This window comes from Plectropomus leopardus, chromosome 6 (assembly GCF_026936395.1).
Source record: "Plectropomus leopardus strain MGB_pleo_1.0 chromosome 6, ASM2693639v1, whole genome shotgun sequence".
In the NCBI taxonomy this organism is placed as follows: Eukaryota; Metazoa; Chordata; class Actinopteri; order Perciformes; family Serranidae; genus Plectropomus; species Plectropomus leopardus.
In genome coordinates this window covers 18866904-18885648 of record NC_142181.1, presented here as the reverse complement: position 1 = coordinate 18885648, position 18745 = coordinate 18866904, and the positions used below count along the sequence as shown (strand labels likewise).

The 18745-nt window shown below is 40.1% G+C and overlaps 1 protein-coding gene and 1 long non-coding RNA gene across 3 annotated transcripts in view; both read left to right on the top strand.

Moving 5' to 3' along the window:
- Nucleotides 1-3301: 3301 nt before the first annotated feature.
- Nucleotides 3302-9730, top strand: LOC148189353 (uncharacterized). Its single transcript, XR_015776719.1, has 3 exons — nt 3302-3350; nt 7160-7435; nt 8734-9730. It is a non-coding gene; the product is annotated as an uncharacterized LOC148189353 (long non-coding RNA).
- A 7994-nt stretch (nt 9731-17724) lies between these two features.
- Nucleotides 17725-18745, top strand: part of grik4 (glutamate receptor, ionotropic, kainate 4) — a 391090-nt gene continuing 390069 nt past the window's right edge. Inside the window, exon 1 of one of the 2 annotated variants that reach the window (XM_088078927.1) lies at nt 17725-17973. The gene's annotated coding sequence lies outside the window, so the exon portion shown is untranslated. Of the gene's footprint in view, nt 18621-18745 lie in introns of both variants that reach the window. The other variant, XM_088078926.1, reaches the window with a different exon arrangement.

Genomic DNA, 18745 nt, shown 5'->3' with positions numbered 1-18745 from the left:
CCTGCTCCTACTTGATTCGTCTGCTCCGCTCCCTGCCTGACGCCAACTCTGCTCCTCCTTGACCACGAGACCTGCCTGCCCCTCTCTGGAGTCCCCGCTTTTCCCACAAGCTCCCTGCTGTAAGTGTTTCTGCGACTTACCTGATACATTTACTTGCCAGTCCGCCCCCCATTTACAATTTCCCCACTCAAATTCTTAATTATCACCTGTGAACGTGAGCTCACCCCAGTCTCTCTACGAACTCTGCTCGACCCATGAACTCTGCCCCACCCCAGAATTGATAACTGTCCCTACTTACCTGCATCCTGATTATACTCACGTTTGCTCCATTCAACCTGCCAAAAGATTAAATAAAGGTCATTACCATCTACTCACCTGCTCTTTCGTGCTACAAGTGTAGCCTACCACACCCAGTTAGTTTTCACTGCAGTACTTATTGCAGCCCATTCTCATCCTGAAGTTGTCAAATACCATTGCTTCTCACATGAATGTAGAGCTAAACCATATTTTTTTCTAGCCCTAATCATATGCTTCTGTTGCCTAAACCTAAGCACCTGTGCACCTGTCAATAACGTGTTTGGTGACTGGCTGGGAATATTTAGAGAGCCCAAGATGTTTGTCCCATTTTACCTGATGTCCCTCATTACCTGACTTCATGCTATGTGTGCCTGTTTCTGACCAGAAAGAGTTCCTCATCAATATGCTAATGCACATACAAGTGCATCTGTTCTGATGTTTCAGCTCTTACATATTTCCAAGGCCTGTCTGCAGCACCACCGTAAAGAATTGAAACAAACTCTGCTGTTGCGTGACTGGTTGCTGCTGCTGGTGTTGTCACACAGATAGGTATTCAGTGTCACTACCCATGTTAAAAGTTGATGTTGTCACTGAGCAAATCATGCACAGAATGGGCCTCATTCCCTATTCTGGGCGCCTCATTTTATGGGTTTGGTTGGAGTGAGCTACTCATCAATATTCATCCGTGTATTTGCAGGGGAATGCACACGCCCAGCTGCTGTTCTTACCAGTATACGGTCGATCACTAGTAGGATCTGCAAGACAGTGTGAGGTCAACAAAATAATTATTTCATCCTCATTATTTTGGGGTACCTTTTCTAGCAGAGTCACAGTAGGGTTGTTTTCCAATGCAATAAATCACTCTCTGGTTCAGCACATCAAAGATATTTCAAACTGTGTAGGAAATAAGTAAAAAGGAAAATAAAGTGGACTGCGCCTAAAAAAGTTAAAGTTGGATTTAAATAAATAAACAATTCCAGTGGTGATTTATGGCTGTGGCTGCTCTCTTTTTGGCGGGGAAGGAGGAGAGGAAGGGAAAGTGTTTGTAACTACATGTCAAACTAGAAAAATTTGTTTGTTTTTCTCTCCCTGCCTAAAATATTAGTTTTTTATTGTTAATATAAGAATGTTGTTACACAGATTAAGTATTTGAATTAAAACCATATTTTTTTTGTGAATCGCTTAGTCAAAAGCCTGTTTATAATCAGGTTGAACTGCACACCATTCTAAATCAAGGACATTTGATGACTACATGTAACACAGTCACCTCAATTATAATCTGTTTCTCAAAATGGAACCCCTGACCTTATAGGATTGATTTTCATGCTGCACTTCTTCCCCTCCATCGAGCAGAAGCCAATATCTGATGGATTGGACTGAAGATCAATGCGCTCTCCACAGTCTGATTAATCCATGGCCTCTCTGGAGTAATCACTGACTGTCCCAAGCACAACAATGAGCCAGGCGAGATGTGGAGGGGATGTGTTAAGCCGATGCTGAGAGATGAATGAACTGACTCCTTCAAATGGGAGGAATATGCTAAAATATGTGCTGCGGAAAGAGCACAGAGTCATGTGCGCTAAACAAAAGAAAGGATAACCAGGTCTACTCAGTGGCTGTTGCTATGGGACACTTGATAATCAAGCTAATAAATGGGCACCTGTGGCATAGCTTGGCGTTAACCCTGTCTAATTACCACATTGCACTTTGATGGAGTATCTGGGTAAAAAGCTCCGGGGCAGGCCAGCTGGCATTGGGCTCCCTGGTTCAGTCTGCTGTGAAAGAGAAACCAAAGAGAGGCGTTGAGCTGTTGAGCTGTGACCTGGGACCGAGCTTAACGTAGCTCAGAGTCGCAGCAGAAATCGATGGCACTTTTTGGCAGGCGTGCTTCTGCTGCTTTTGGTGACCAGGGCTGGCTGAGGTGCACACATGCTGCTGCTGTCCAGCCAGATTGGATAGGCAGAAAGCAGATGTCTGGTTTTGTGTATACTGTGACATGAAAGTAGAGAAAAGGTAAAAACAAAATCAGCGAGGGAAGCAAAGTGTGGTGTGATAGACACATGGCTGCAGTCAGCTGCTTTTGTTGTCCTCTGGGCATGTGATGGGTCCTCAGTTACAGAATGTGACAGCGATGAATGAAGACCGCCTTGTTCCTCCTCATGCTGGTTTTGGTCAGGAGGAGAAATTAGTTATTTATTATCCTTATTATATGGCTGCTTTGGTCTGCAAGAACATAAGAAGAGGAGTAATTCACAAAGGAGCACAGTAAGAGTAGAAAACTTATTTATTTTAACCATAAAAGGACTGATTTGATGTTTATTCACTTTCCTGCTGAGACTTAGATAAGAAAATTAATGCCACTACAATGTTTAAGTAAATATGTATAGTGCCTTTCAAATGTATTCACCCCCCCGGTGAAGTGAAATTTAAAAACAAGAAAAGAAATAAAATAATGAAAAATGGGTGTGTACATGTGTTCACCCCCTGTAATATGAACCCCCTAAATAAGCTCTGGTGCTACCAAGTATGCTTTTAGTCCTGTCAAAATATTGCAATATATTTAAATGGAAGCAGTTGTGTATTAACCATCCTGTTGAGTTCCGCAAGCACACTGCCTTTTTATACGACAGTATTTAAGTTAAATTCAAAGGGACTTTATTGGCATGGGAAAAATGTGTTACAATCTAAAAAACTTTGCATGAATTGTATGTACAATTAGTAACGTTTATTAGGATTTGGTTTAAATAAGTCTCTTTTGTTTCGGTAATACCTCTGTCACATCCACCAAACAAGAGAAAACATATCTTAAAGCCAGTTTCACACTGTTTCAAAGAAGTATGTTGATCAGCTTGAAACTGTAGCAAACGGTGTACGCTGTTTTTTATATTGAACGTGTCCCAGTTATCTTCACATAATTAGTTAAATGAGAACCGGCCCTGTGCAATCTAAGTGTCACATGATCGCAGTATATAAACACCTGTTCTGAGAGGCCCCAGAGTCTGCAGCACAACCAAGCAAGCAGCACCATGAAGACCAAAGAGCTCTGCAAACAGGTCAGTGACAAAGTTCATGCACAGCTAAAGGTTGTGTTTAAAAAGCATATATCAGAAACTTCGAAACATCCCACACAGCACCATAAATCTATTATGACAAAATGTAAAAAAAAAATCTGGTATTCTATCTGGTACCACAACAAACTTGCCTAGAGAGATGCCCACAAAAACTCATAGACCATGCAAGGACATTAATTAGAGAGGTCAACACCAAAGAGACCAGAGATAACCCTGAAGGAGCTGGAAAGCTCCACAGCGAAAAAAAAAAAAAAAAAAAACCACACTTTTTAGATTTGTGGCAGACTCACCAAAAATGTAGAAGAAAGAAATCTGCTTCGAAGAGACTAGAATTAGATTTTTTTGGCGATCAAGAAATCACCTTGAGAACACCATCCCAACAGTTAAGCATGCTCTGGGGACGTTTTTTTTAATTAACATGGACTGGGAAACTGGTCAGAATTGAAGGAATAATGGATGGTGCTAAATGCAGGAAAATCCCTGAGGAAAACCTGCTTCAGTCTTCAAGAGATTTGAGATTGGGATGAAGTTCACATTCCAGCAGGACAATTACCCTGAGCAACACTCGTGAGGTTTAAGGGGAAACATTAAACTGTATTGGAATGGCTTAAAAATGGTCAAAACTTCCAGTGGCTGGATGTAGATAGCTTATAGAGAGATACCCCAAGAGACTTGCAGCTGTATTTGTGGCAAAAAGGGACTCTAGGAAGCATTGACTTTTGCACTTCAAGTTTCTTCTTTGCTGTACAATAAAATATTTAGCATCCTCAAACATATAAATGTTGTATAAATCAAGTGAAACAAACCCCCCATCCATTTTAATTCCAGGTTGTAGAAATCCTTTATTTGTTTCAGGTAATTAAATACTGCATTCTAGGGATGCATGATATTGGATTATTTGACGATATCAGACATGCTGATGAATAACAAATCATTTGGCCGATCAATAGGTCCAACTTTTCCGCACTTAATTTTAGTGATCATCAAGTCTCTTCTGTCATGAAATTAACATCATACATACTCTTATCCTGATGGCCCACCAGCAGATGCAAACACGAAAGACAGTGTATACATTCATTGTTCAAAATAAGAAAAAAAAACTTCCACTTGGGGTTGATGTTTTGTCCGTGGTCAATCTGTCAAAAATTTTTTAAAAAAATCTGTTTGTGATATCGGCAGAAATCAGATGTTGGCCAATTCATAGATTTCATTTTAAAGTCTATATCTTCCAATACTGACGACGTGCCAATATTATCATGCATCCCCACTGCATACGTGTACCATGTAGGCTTTGGAAGGGTGTTGTTGGGGAGTATGATGGGTGTGCAGGACCTTGACACCATAACTTTGGGGTAGCATCCAGACTCTTGTCTTAAGTTTCGGAAACAAAAACACTTAAATTTAGGGAAAGATTTTGATTTTGGTTAGGTAATAAAAAATAAACGAAGGCTGACGTCACCAGGACTGGATACTGTATTGCTTGAATTTGGCATAAAGTAACTGAAATACCTTGTTAGTGAACATTTTGCTGACATGTTCAGTATTAACTAGGGCTGCAGAACAGTTATTTTTTAAATTGTGATTAATCACAAAATTTTAGTTTTTATTTGTGATTGATCACGTTTACAATTTCATCACTTTGCATTACAAAACAGTTTTTAAGTCCATATTGACAAGGTAAAGCAATTCTTACCAGAGTAAAAGACAACAAAAAACTGCATAAAGTGGGCATGTCTGTAAATAGGAGACTCGTGGGTACCCATTTTCATTCAGATATCTGGAGATGAGAGGTCAAGGGACCCTGTGAAATGAAGAAGAAGAACATTGAAGCATCATGTAGCCCCCCCTTAATTACTAATTACATTTACTCTGTCTGGTACAGCCACTTGAAGGTGTCAGCCAGCGATTAACAAAAAAATAGAATGCGTTATGTATGGACCTTAATCACATCACAATGAACACGTTAACACTGACAGCCCTAGTATCAACATTTTTTGGTGACTTGCCAGATATCTAAAATAAAAAGATAAGATAAGATAAGATAAGCCTTTATTGTCTCCCTTAGGAGAAATTTGTCTTGGACATACAGTACAAGGCAACATGGCCACATACATATACAGTGACTACAATTAACACAATGTCCTCCCTGGATCCATCCACAAGGTCGAGAGAAACACAGGCAACACGGCCACACACATATACACTAAAACTACAATAAACAGTACCCCCCAGGGATAATTTTCTCTGCATTATGTTTCTCTCTAAACATATTTGTTGTTTCAAATGAGTTGTATAGGCGACAGGGCTGCTTTGCAAGACACTGTAGCTGGAGTGATTGGTGGCTGTAGTTAGATTAGTGTATAGAAAGTGGGGTAATTAACACATTATATTTTGTCAGTTTGTGTTTCTAGTCTTGGTGCTAAGCTAACCATCTGTCGGCTACATATTTACCATACAGACAGGAGAAAGGTATTAATTATCTTATCTAACTCTCAGCAAGGAAATGAATAGGAACAGTGTCAAACTTCTCCATTAGATTGGAAACCTGGAAATAATTGCAATAATGTTTTAGCTACTTAAGAAATTAAATAGCAACATCTGGCTACACCACCAAGAATGGAGAAACACCCACATCCCAATACAGTTTTAAGCAGCTGCTGGTGTATAACGGCTCACAGTGGATTTAAAAGCATACCTGATGAAGACCCACAGCTAAATGATTATATAATTATTGCATAAATCTGACAGCACTGAAAGCAGTGCGTGGCATCCTCCCTTTTTTAATTCCTCCTAGTACAACCAAAGTCCTGAGTCACTAAGAGTGAGTCATCTAGGAATCATGAGTCTCCGTTTTCGTACATAGAGCATACATAGCTTTCTTAATTGTGAGATTATTCTTGGTGAGCTTGTACAGTACACAGTCTTTTGCGGTGCTCTTTAAAGCCCACATCCATAATTACAACATGTTGTCCTCTTATGAGTCACTGATGCCCCACTGCTGGCTCGCTTTATGTTTTAAGCATGAGCATGAATTTTACATGAGCTTTGAAGCTGAACAGGTTTGTTTTACATTGACAGTATTTGTAAACAGTGAATTTAAAAGAAGGGAAAAAGCATGAGATCTAAAAGAGTAAAATGCATTTCTTACAGTAATACATGAAGCTCTTTGACGAGCCAGAATCGAATTTCTGAGGCGTCCACGGAGCTTCATCTGACCACAATCTAATCGTAGTTTTTGTTATTCTCTCCCACTCAGATTGCATTTGAGCTTTCAAAATTACTTTTAAAAGACTGGACACTGCTCACTCTCCGTTTTTCAAAATTAAACTAGTGTTAAAATAAATATGAAGAAACATTTAGAAGTTATACAAGATTTATTTCATTTCAAGATCAGATTTGAGTGCCTGGTGCATTGGAGTCGTTGCGGCAGCAGTGTTTCTGGTGTCCAGCGAGGTGTTGGGAGGGAGGGCACCTCACTCAGCTTTCACAGCTCCAGCTGCATCTCAATATTAGATAAGGAGCGGTAATGTGTGCCTGTCTAAAAGTCCTGAATGAATGCCAAGAGACCAAGCTGGGGTCAGGTGATTTAATCTACCTGACATGCTCCTGCAGAGTGCTGATCAATAATGCTCCAATGCTAATGTCAACATGAGGATGGAATGAATCCAGTTGAAGAAGAAGAAGAAGAAAAAGATAAGAGTGAGCAAAGACAGAAAGAGAATAACAACAAAACCTGACCAGAATTGAAAATGACTCTTTTGTTTCGCCGTCTGTTGCTATTCTCTTCACAGTGCTGGGGGCCCCTAAACTAGTCATTTAGGGCATCCAAGAGCGTCTCCTGCCGTCTGCTTCCACTCATCTGACAGCATCCTGCTGGGTTTTGAAGAGGGCACAAATTCAGTGGACGCTAATAATCCCTGGTAAGGCCTGAAGGTGAGCCGTCTCTTAGGACCTACTGGAGCAGAAGTTCACCCAGGGGTTCTGCAGAGAATGACTCCAGTCGAGGGCCCCACTAATCCCACTAAACTGGTGCACAAGGGCACTATTTGGCATAGAGGGGAAGTAAGGTAAGGGCATCTATTAAGTGGTGGCCCACAGAGAGGCTTTGACACTCCTGCATTAACATCTTCACCTTGAAAATTGGATAAAAGGGGCTTCTGCCTCTCAAAACAGCTTTTACAGCATATGGGCTTTTGTCAAGTGTTAAGGTATTTTGACCTATTGAAATAATACCCTTCACTTCATTTTTCTCTTTCTGAGCGGGGGCACCTGTTCTCGAGAGACAGCTTATTTAGGTAATAGCTGATCTGGACTGGTCTTTCATTTCCCCCTGTTTCTAGAGGTCGTGCACTGAGAGTCCCAGTGTGCCACTGGCTAGGATGTGGTTACCTGATTACAAAAATACACGCTGCTAATGTTTAATAAATCCTAGAGAGACGGGAAATTGTGATCTGTGCTATTTAACCCCTAATAACATCCGGACTGGTCATTGACACCTGAACTAGATTACTCCTGAGTGGAGGGATATGAAGAGAGAGGATGTTGTGCATGTGTGAGAGTGTGCGTGTTGCCTGCAGGTGAATCCACACAAATTCAAACTGACTTTTGTCATTTGGGGTCAAAGATACACGTTTCTGAGTCATACTCTGACGGATGATTCGCTCCTGAAAGGGCAGCTAAGGCAATGCGTGCTACGTCTCAGTGATAGGATGTGGACAGGGATGTGCATGCTTCAATAGCTGCACTATTTTCTGCAGAGATCTGATCTTGCTTATTCACGGCAACAGTTCTGAGAGTTTTCCTGTTTATGTAGCGATTAAAGTACAGCCTCCTACTTGCCAGCCTGATGCCTCGCAAGCAGTGATTTGAGTCCTTCCTCAAACTATTACTGTCACTTATACGCTCCCACCTGTCCTCATTGCTCATTTCTCCTGCCTTGGAATGAGTAAGAGAAACACTTAACTGCCCATTCTCCTTAGCTGAGTGCAATATAGCTCTTCTGTGTGCCTCTGTAATGGTTTGCTACGAGTGACGAAATTGTCCAAACAAAGCACGTAACCCTGGGTTTCCCCATCAGGCACTCATCATGCTCAACAGCGGCTTTTCTACAAAGAGGCATTTCCACAGTTGCACACGCAATTCAGATCCAGGCGGCATCTAATTGTATGATTCCTTTCAAAACTGTCACACACAATTATTGTCTTCAATGGCTTTGCTGTGACACCAACATGGAAAAGGAGGTCTTGCTGCTCCAGATTCATGTCACTCTGCTCTTCTTCACTGCTTCATTCCTTATTACCCACTCTCTCTCTTTTTCTCTCATCCATCATGTTATGTCTTCCCATCTCTCTCTGGCCACTGGAAGAGAGCCAGAGCCATTAGCCCGCTGTCGGTCTGAGGGAGAACGGGGATCTATCCTGTTAGCTGATGCAAAATGAGCAGCACCACTTGGTCGCACGATGTACAATACTGAGGGACCTTTGGGGACGGAAGGTGACATGGTGGTAGTATGTTTGTGTGTGCACACACAGGCAGCATAACACACAATCTGGCATACTGACACAGAAGTGCTGCACCAGTGCAGCAGTGGACTGATTCATAGCTAATGAATATTTACCAGCCGGCCTTGCGGTGTCTGAAACTGCAATGGCTCACAGGGGAAACAGAGGTGTCAAACTACTTGTGGCTGAAAGTTGTAAATCAATCTCTAACACAAGCTGCTGTCAAGGTGAAGGGTTCACTCTCCATGCACATGTGGTCATGCATCAATGCGCACTGAGAGCTTCACATATATGTACATATAATTATGTGTATGTCCATATGTATGTGACATCCTTCCCACAGTCAGTCTTTTATCCCCCTGACAAGGTGCGGAGTGATTGAAAGCTGATCTGCTATCTGTGCTGTTCGCTGCTGCTTGGCCTCATCCTACATTATCGTTTGATCTGACACCAACATTATAATACAATAAATGTTACAAATATGCTTCACTAATGCACCGTTTCACCCCCTCAAAACTTCAGCTGCACTGTAATCCCCTCGAAGTGGATGCTCAATGTGTGTCAAGAGCCTATTTGTGAACACTGCACTTCAGAATTGACATTTATTTGTACCAAAAAACATGAAGAACACCGAAAAAAAAAAAAAATTAATAAAAAAATAGCATGGTCATTTTACACAGCATTAAAGCATCTGAAAACATTGTTTTGAATTTGACATATTTCTCCATAACATTAGATTTTTAATTTAATTGTGCCTTGCCTTGACAGTAACTGTTACATACACGGGAGTTAAAAATGTCTCCCCCAATATATTGATAAAAAAGAAAAAGAAAAAAATAAGGGCTATGTTATGACAGGTAACCAAACACCAGTCCAAAATAATAAGTTACCCTAGAACCACCTCGAAGCTTTGGTTGACAAAAAATTGTCCCTCTCAAAGCTGAACGGGTGATTACAGCTCTGAAATGTGCAACAGTCAGTAAAAGTTTGGAATACAAAAATTTAGTCAGCTCTTTATTATTAGTTTGCCTCAAAAAAACTCATCTCATCTGCTTCATCAGGATTGTGTAGGTGTGGTTTGATCATATTTGATTGATCCTGACCTGGCACCATGAGCAAACTTCACAACTGACATCAGATTTTGTTTCAAATACTTCTGAATCCTGATCGATGCACAGAATTGTGTCACTTGCTACGTTTACATGCACAATAATAGTCTACTGTTATTCCGACAATATTAGGAATTTGATATGGGTCATGTAAACAGCATATGCATATGTAGACATGTGGGATATGGCAGTATCATGCTGATTTTATTAGCATTATTTGGACATGTATACAGCACATTTGAAATATACCTCTCAATCGGGAGTTGTACCGCACTTTGCAACACATGGTCTGTATAGTAGGCTCTGTGTTGTCATGGATGCATTGTGTGCAAAACAACTCGCCAACGGTTTGAGGGGAAAGAGATGCATGCCCCCAAAAAATCCCACATTTCTGGTTGGAGGGAAAAAACACCTATTTTTAAGCTTAATGAAAGACTTGGATATCCAAAGGTTGCTGGAAATACACAAATATTAAAATGCTGACCTTTTCAAGAGGGTGGTTGAAGGAATAAAAGAGGGAGGCTGTGTTGGCACAGTCCAACAAGTCTGTCACTGGTAGGAAACTTTGGGGAAAAATCTGAATTTGATGCAAAGAAGCAAAATGGCACAAGTGGCTCCAAATGTTCCACTTTTCAAAATTTTGACATGACAAACGGCATGTTAGGGCACATTAAACCAATTATTTGCAGCTACATTTAAATGATAACATTAGTGGGATATTCCTTTTCATTATCCATGTCAACAGTGTAAATATTGTGTTTTTCAGAATAAGGGCAAAAACTGGACTACTTTGTGCATGTAAACGTTGTCACTCTATCCACGCCCACTTCAGACACACAAGAGAAGCCAAGATGCAATGAGAAGCACAGAAAATAATTGCATTGTCACACACTAACACACGTTAATGTGTGACCTCATCACTCATAGTTAAAAGCTAATTGCGACAATCAGGCTGATCAGATTGACAAAATAATTGGAGATTTACTTCTGGTGATGAGCAATCTTTGATTCTGGTTTGCAAAGTTCAGTGCAGAGTTCACCCCAGTTCTCTTATAGAAAAGGAACTTCTCAGGTTGACAAGTGAATAAGGGAGCCAGTGCCAAAACAGCTGTCAATAGAATAATGCTTTGAATGCTAATGAGGGAAATTGCTGACTCTCCATGTTCTGATTTGTCAGTGAATTTTATTCCCTGTTAGTGCACCTTGCCAGCTTCCTCCAATCAATAAGCCAGTAGGGATGCACCCACTTTCTGACTTCAGCATAAATGTGTCATCCATTGTGAGGTGCTCCACGCACCCTTGTTCGCAACATAGTGAGGTGACTATACCCTTGTCCTGCCATTTCAGCATCAGCGCCCTCATTCACATCCATCCCACCCACACATCGCTGCAGCTCATTGTGGGATTTAAGACTTAGTCAATAATGCCTATTGCAGTGTCAGTGCGCTGCCTAATTACGTAATGGCTCTCGCACAAATATGGTGTCTCAAGTCAGATGTGGTCATGCAAACATAAATCAAGGTGTACAGAGTTCACCAATGGCAGATGGCTTAGAGACAGTGGCAGACTCTTGGATGACATCGCTTGAATGCAACATATTTATGAACACCACCTTTATGTGGCTGATTTTCCATCTTGCTGCTGTGACTCGTTCCACAGTTTAACTGCAACCCAATGCTACATGACACCCAGTAAGGCATATACTGTGCTGTACTGTGCTTTAGCAAATGCTATGCAGCTGTCAATGTGCCAGTTCCACAAGTCAGATTTTCAGCCACAGTTAAGAGTTTTTTCCATGCCCCATTAACAGCCTATTTCACATCAGGAGATGCACACGACTATGACAGGGCCTGAAATGGGACATCAGATATGCCCGTTCATATTCTAGAGAACTCTAAGCTGCAACTCTGCACAGCAAATCAGTCCTGTTCATTGGCAATGTGGGCAGCCCTTTTACCACTGCACTGCACGAAGTTGTGGAAACATTGACAGTGCATTTATGTCTCAACTGTTACAGTGTGTCAGTAATGTAGGAATTTTTTTTCCCCTCTCATCTGTTGATGGTGTGTTATGGTAAAACCAGACCTCTAAAGGAGCTACTGAGTCAGCAACTGACAACCTTTTTTTTGTAAAAAAAAATGTACTTTTTATTAAATTTATCCCTTTGAAACCTGAGCAAATTGGCCAGATTTCTTTCAAAAACGTAAGAAGGCAGCAACAAAAGAAGAAATGACCCCAAAATTAGCAGGAAATTAGTAAAATATTAAATAGAATTGAAATCTAGTTAAAAAAAAAATAGAAAAAACTAAAAGGAAAGATAATGATGATAATAATAATAATAATAATAATAATAGTAATAGTAATAATGGGAGGAAAGAACCCCAAAAAGTTTTTTTTCCCTGCTGTTTAAAATATTTTTTTATAAATCTATTAATTTCCTCACAGTTTTTAAAACATTCATTACTATGTTGCTTATTTCCTTTTTTCCCATGTGTTTTTTTTTAAACAACTTCAATTTGCTCCGGTTCAAAGGCTAAAAGTGGTTGGATTGTCCACTGAATCAATAATTCAACTCATCATATTCTGACTTCAGTTTGCAATTTAAATGTAAATCTGTATAAGCTTCAATTTCATGAACACTTCATCAGCACTGGATTTGAAATCAGCCGACTGCTGTTAACATAACACCAATGAACTAGGTTTACAAAGCAATTTTTTCAGTGATAGCTTTTAGTTTTTTAAAGAGAGCATGAAAGACAAGACACAATACAAAACAAAGAACAAGGCAGTAATGAAAGATTAAAAGGCATTTCTGTTAGCCTTTTGTTTTCGGTGTAGCCTGAGGAAATACATCCCAAAGTTGACAAGCTTCTTCATATTATATGAGGTTCAAATTTCTGAAATGTTGCAGGATCATCTCAAGCCATACATTGGAAGTAATCAATAAAATAATAAAACCAGTGCTGACAGTATGGGATGATCTGAGTGGAGTTTTCTCAGGGAGGGGAAGAATAAAGGTCAATAATCCATTAACGACAGGCAGAATATAAAATCCAAGAATGTCAATAAAACAGTTATATGACTGTATTTATCATCTTAATGTCATTATGGTTCTTTAAAGCATAAAATCATTACATTGATTCACGCTTTGTGGTTTTATGTACATTTTCTTTGTTATCGGCTTGATTTTGACATTGCATGGGAAACATCATGTTGCCCTTTACTCTGTAAAACATACTGTAACAATCGCTAACCCAGTAATTTTTACATGCTAAACATTTTCAGGTGGTATTATTGTCGGTGCTGCTGGCACAGAGATAATCAGATCGCTCTCAAACTACCAATAACACAGGGCACTCTGCAACTGGGGATTGTTATTACAAAGAACTTACACTTATACTTTTAAGTAAGTGACAATAGCCACGATAGCTGTTGGGGAAAACAGAGGCGCTACATTCCTTCTGCTTCAGTTGTGCAATGAATTACCAAGTGGCATCCTCCGGGGCAGAAAAATGAAGCCAACACGGGAAGTGCTAAAAACTGCAGTTCATTTAATGGCCACTAGAGACTGGCTCCACAACAGCATAAATCCCCGGAGACCGACATGTTAAAGTGACAAATTTACAGCAGAAATAAACATAGTTAGATCTACAACAGGATAGAGTAAAATGTTTTGGTCTTTAAAGTGAGTTCTAACAATTATGACAACTGTGTGGATGTAAACTTTTATTTGACTCAGCTGCCTATATTTTATCAAAACTTAAAGTTACACATATTTAGGGCATATTCACCACAGTCTATGAGTCAGAGCAACATATCACTCCTCCACAGACCGCTTGGCCAAATATGGTCAATTCTGGCTCAAAAGTTTGTTTGTTTTTTTCACAATGACCAAATTGTCGAGCTCAAGGCTTTAAAACAAGAGTCTACAAACCAGTGGGTGATATCATGGTATCAACGTCCATTATTTTTCCACACAAAATGTGGATTAAGCACTACCTTTGTGTAGTAAATTGAGCCTTTACTTGCTCAGGCAAGGTTTGTAGACTGATAGAAATGTGGATGGTATCATTTTTCTATAGCCTTTATAACATGCAATCAACATTAACTCCATAATAAGTTAGAGCAAAGATCATCATTATTAGTGTGAATGTAATTATATATAGTTTATTTTCACTTTAAAGAATATTTCTCAGACACCTAAAGGGGAAATCCACCTATTTACATTAACATCTGGCAAACCAGTTACCATTGGCAATAAAGACTAGAAATTTGGAAACAACAAAAAATCTGGGGGTATGCAGTTAGAAAGAGGTGATCTTACCAGACCTCTGTAGCCTGCTTCTCATCTCTTCTTAACCCCAGCAGATTAAGGCTACTTTAGTCACTATTAGCATAACACACCTATGCAAAACTGTCTTTGCATTGTGAAATGCATAGTATATAAAAGAAGATGTCTCTGATTCTGCTGTATCTTGACATGTCTTCAGGCACCTATAGTGACTCCTTCTCCTAGTTATTGACTGACAGCATGTCTTTGTCAATGCAACCTGCTTTTTTTGCATTTTGGGTCAGCAGGGACAAACTCCTGATGTTCAAGATAACAACAGTGATTTAGCCAACAAGTTTAAAGAACAGTAAATTGCTTAATACATATTCAACATGGCTTTGTGTTTGTCCCAGGGAGCTTATGAAAAATTAATATCACTCTCGGTCTGCATTACTAGACACAAATATCCCTATATGTTTCCATTTTGGCCACATATAATGGAATGTTGATTATCACTTCATTGAGTCCCACTTGAGCCATGCTGATTTCATTTTCATCAATAATAGGTCATAAATTACTCGACACATAGCTGACTGTATGGTATGCATATTGCATTAGCAATAATGCGCTACAGGATATGGAAAATCTGCTACAGTGTTAGTGCAAATTACAGTGTAATTCGTTCATTCACTGTTATTCCTGAGGCCATATCTAAACACGCCTGTGGATATATGCTGCTGCAGGTGATTTCTAAGGAATAAAGCCCTCGTGTAGTTGTGATCCAAGAGCAATGTGAGAAGAAAACATCCCCGCTCCGCTATCATGGGAAAAGCATCCCTCAACTTATTTTCCTCCCATCCTGCTTGTACGTGACACTATTCTTCGATTCTCCAAGCAATTCTCTATTGAGCAGTATGTTTGCATGTGGATGGGCTGCTCTTCAGTTTCTCTCTGGAGTCTCTCAACTGCAGAGACACGTATGGCGTGATTGGTTGCTGCACTTAGAGTTGGGTGGTGGGCTGGAGTTAAAATGTCAAGACATTATTCTCGTGTCTGGTTTCATCAACCTTCACCTTTTACTACACTGCTTGGTGTTTAACCAGACATTTAAGTCCACTACTACAAGTGATTCATCCGTGTGTTACAAAATGGACATCTCTTACTATTGTAGCTGCAACTCGCCTTTTCTCCCACCGCGCAATGAACTGGTGGCCTCTGTGGAGCCACGATGAGTGCAGGCCACTGGGGCCAAATCTTGAGGTGACACATCAAACCAAAAGCCATAATTAAATTTGTGCAATTCTGTGTTGTAGTTTAGGTAAGTTAATAACTATATCACGATGGCGAGTTAACCCTTCGAAACCTGGATCAGCATCGTTTTTCTTGTACTGTGTTCAGATGCCTTTCACAAGATATTTAATCCTTTAAAACCCTGGCAGATTGGTTTGATTTGTTTGAAAAAACGTGTAAAAAAGGGCAATGATCCAATAAGCATGCAAAAAACTGTTTTGGCCTCTTTAGCTAATTTCAACATCTATGAGAATTGTATGGAGGGTGAATTTTCAGTAAAAACTCACCCGCTTACATTTTATTTAGGCCCGAAGTTATGCATATTTTTGGGTGGTGCCGCTTGAGTGACAGGCTGTCTGCTGATAGAGTCCTTGACTTCTCAGTTAGATTCACACCTTGCTCGAAATATGGTAACTTCTAGCTCCAAGAATCAAAGGTGACAACAGCTGAAATGCTGAACTTGAGGTTTCAAAAAAATTCACAAACAAATGGGTGACCTGTGAAAAACTGAATTTCAGGAATTTGTACAATATAGGCTAGTTTAAATCTATTTCAATATGGAGAGTTAAGGAATTGCATACTGATATAATTTGGTTTCAAAATAACACTTTGTCTGCCTGATTTATACAGACCAATACCAGAACATTTAACATTTTGAGTTCCACAATAATCCTGTCTTAATGTGTAACGTATCTGTATGTAAATATTATAATATTATTGTTTTTGAAATAGGTTGGTTATCATTTTCCGTAAAAAGACAAACATACAGCTTTAATTTGTAGGAGTACTTTGATTGTAAGTAACATAACATTTACTGTGAGCAGTCAATGTGCTTTAAAGAACTCTTTTTGCATTCAGTTCTCCAAAGAAAGCAACTAAAAGGTTTTTAAGCATAGAAAGTTCTCCAGAACACAAGTCAAGAACCACTTTTTCTCAGAGTGTAGTTTAGCTGAGACTTGTTGGTACCCATAGAATCGATTTTCATTCAGATATCTTGATGTAAGAGTTCAAGGGACACCTTTGAAATGTTCATGCTAGTTGTTTCCTCATCCAAATTGTGCCTAACTTTAGGACATTATGTATGGTTGGCACCATAAACTATATATAAAAATGGATGAAAAGACATCTCCCCAAAAGTGAATCCAAAATATATAGCTGATAGGACATTGCCCAAATTAAAGCTCAAAGTACACACCAAAGTAAGTTCTTCCAGTTTATTTCATTTTAGGTAGTTCTTACCATGCTTATGTATGTTCAAGTGTTCATTTTGGCCTGATGTCAGATTAGACAGCTGTGTTTACCAGTCTGTGTGCTTGTGATCAATTGCGATTCCTGCAATTGGTCAGATAGGTATATGAGTTGAATTACAGTATTGTTGATATCTATATTCCACGGACTCTGGCTCCAAAAGATGTCATCAGCACAAGATGGCAGTGGCCATATCTCGGTATTTTGGCTTCATTTTTGTACAGTGGGAGTAAGTGTAGACACCTTGTCCATCTTTATATACAGTCTATGGTTGATACTGATGGATGCCTTAGGTTTTCTAGTTTCACAAGACACCACTACCTTTGCACTAGTTTAATTAAAACATTGCCTGTATCACATGGGGCATGGCCATCTCACCAGCACCTCCCTGGGGGCACCACTGGATAAGTGCAGGAAATATACTGGGAAAAAAAGGATTCACTAACAGCCAGTCAAAGGGCAAAACAGAGCAGCAGAATGACCTTATTGTTGACCCATTGAATCCCCGCAGATCTTGACAGATGTAAAAGTGCAAGCTGAGGCTGTAGGCTGTTTGCTGATTGGCGATAAGGTCAGTAGGAGTTGTTGTGTAGGGGTTATGCTGTACTTTTTACCTGTTCAGGAGAGAAGGCACCTTGTTGCTGCTCTGACTGTGCCCTGATGCTGCATTCCCAGTGGAGAGAAAAGATATTTAAAAAATGTGTCTACATTTCCACTTGCCCTTGGGCGCAGTAAGCAGATAGAGATATATTTATTTATAGCAAGTTGCATCAAAGTGATGCTGTACAAAGACATAACTCCTCTGTGGACATTTATTTTGGTGAAAGTCATGATCTCATTTTTTTAATCACTGCTGAACCTTCCATTACACTGTCATTTTAAAAAGACGGTTTCTTCCTCTGCAGGCTGCTTTTACATGTTGAAGAAATGCAGCTCTGACAAGCTCCGGAGTTTTCGACGCTCCTATAAATGCATCAAGAGTCCGGAGCGTCTTCCTTTTCACGTCTGGTCAGCCGCGGTGAGAGGAAGGCACCAAAAAAATCCCCTCTCACTGCGAGAGTGTGCACGCAAGAAAAAGCAGCGAGACTTCGCCTGCACCTCAATCTGCTCAGCATCTTTCCACCGGACCGCAGTGGATACAACCTACTGGACAGGACTATACATCAGCAGCACAAGATGTAAAGGAGGTGGGTTTTTTTGCACAGAGCGTGTTTTACAGGTCCGTTTGTTTGAAGGCACAAAAGCGAAATCACTGCCTGGCTTTTTCTTTGCGCTCTTCCCCTCACTGGGAAGTAGGATGCAGGATGCGCAGCATCACCGGCATCGTTAGAATAATATACCTTCTAGTTCAGTAGGCCGATCAGATTTCGAGGCAAGTGAAAGAGGAAAAATAAAACTCTGAAAAAGGACTGCTTTTCTTTGGGGGATAAAGTGAAAAGAGGTTGCTATTTTTCCAACTATTTGGGATGTGGATGTTTTTTTTTTCTTCTCCGGGCGCGCTAATGCCCCATCTAAAAGGAAATGATTTGGTCATCTGAAGATCAAATATAACTGGACTGCTGTTGATGTTATCGGTAGCGCGTTTTATCTGCCCAGCGTGTCTCGGTGTGTGGAGGGGGGCGCGGAGCAACATCCAGAGAACTATACAGACGGAGGGAAATTGAGTTGCAATTACGCTTTTCTTGCAAAACGACGTATTTCTGCGGGCAGCGGACACACACTCACTCACTCACACACACACACACACACACACACAAACGCACACGCATACCCCAAACCTGAGAGAAACTAACAAAGAATTTATTTTGGAGCTGGACAGGAGGGCGCACAGCAGGTAAGACAAGTTGTTGTTTTTTTAAGTCGTTTACGCATTACATTCAAGCGCATCATATGGAAACTGTTTAATTTGATAAAGATAATACGCTGCGTCAGAGAACCTCCTTTGCAATATCAGGCTTG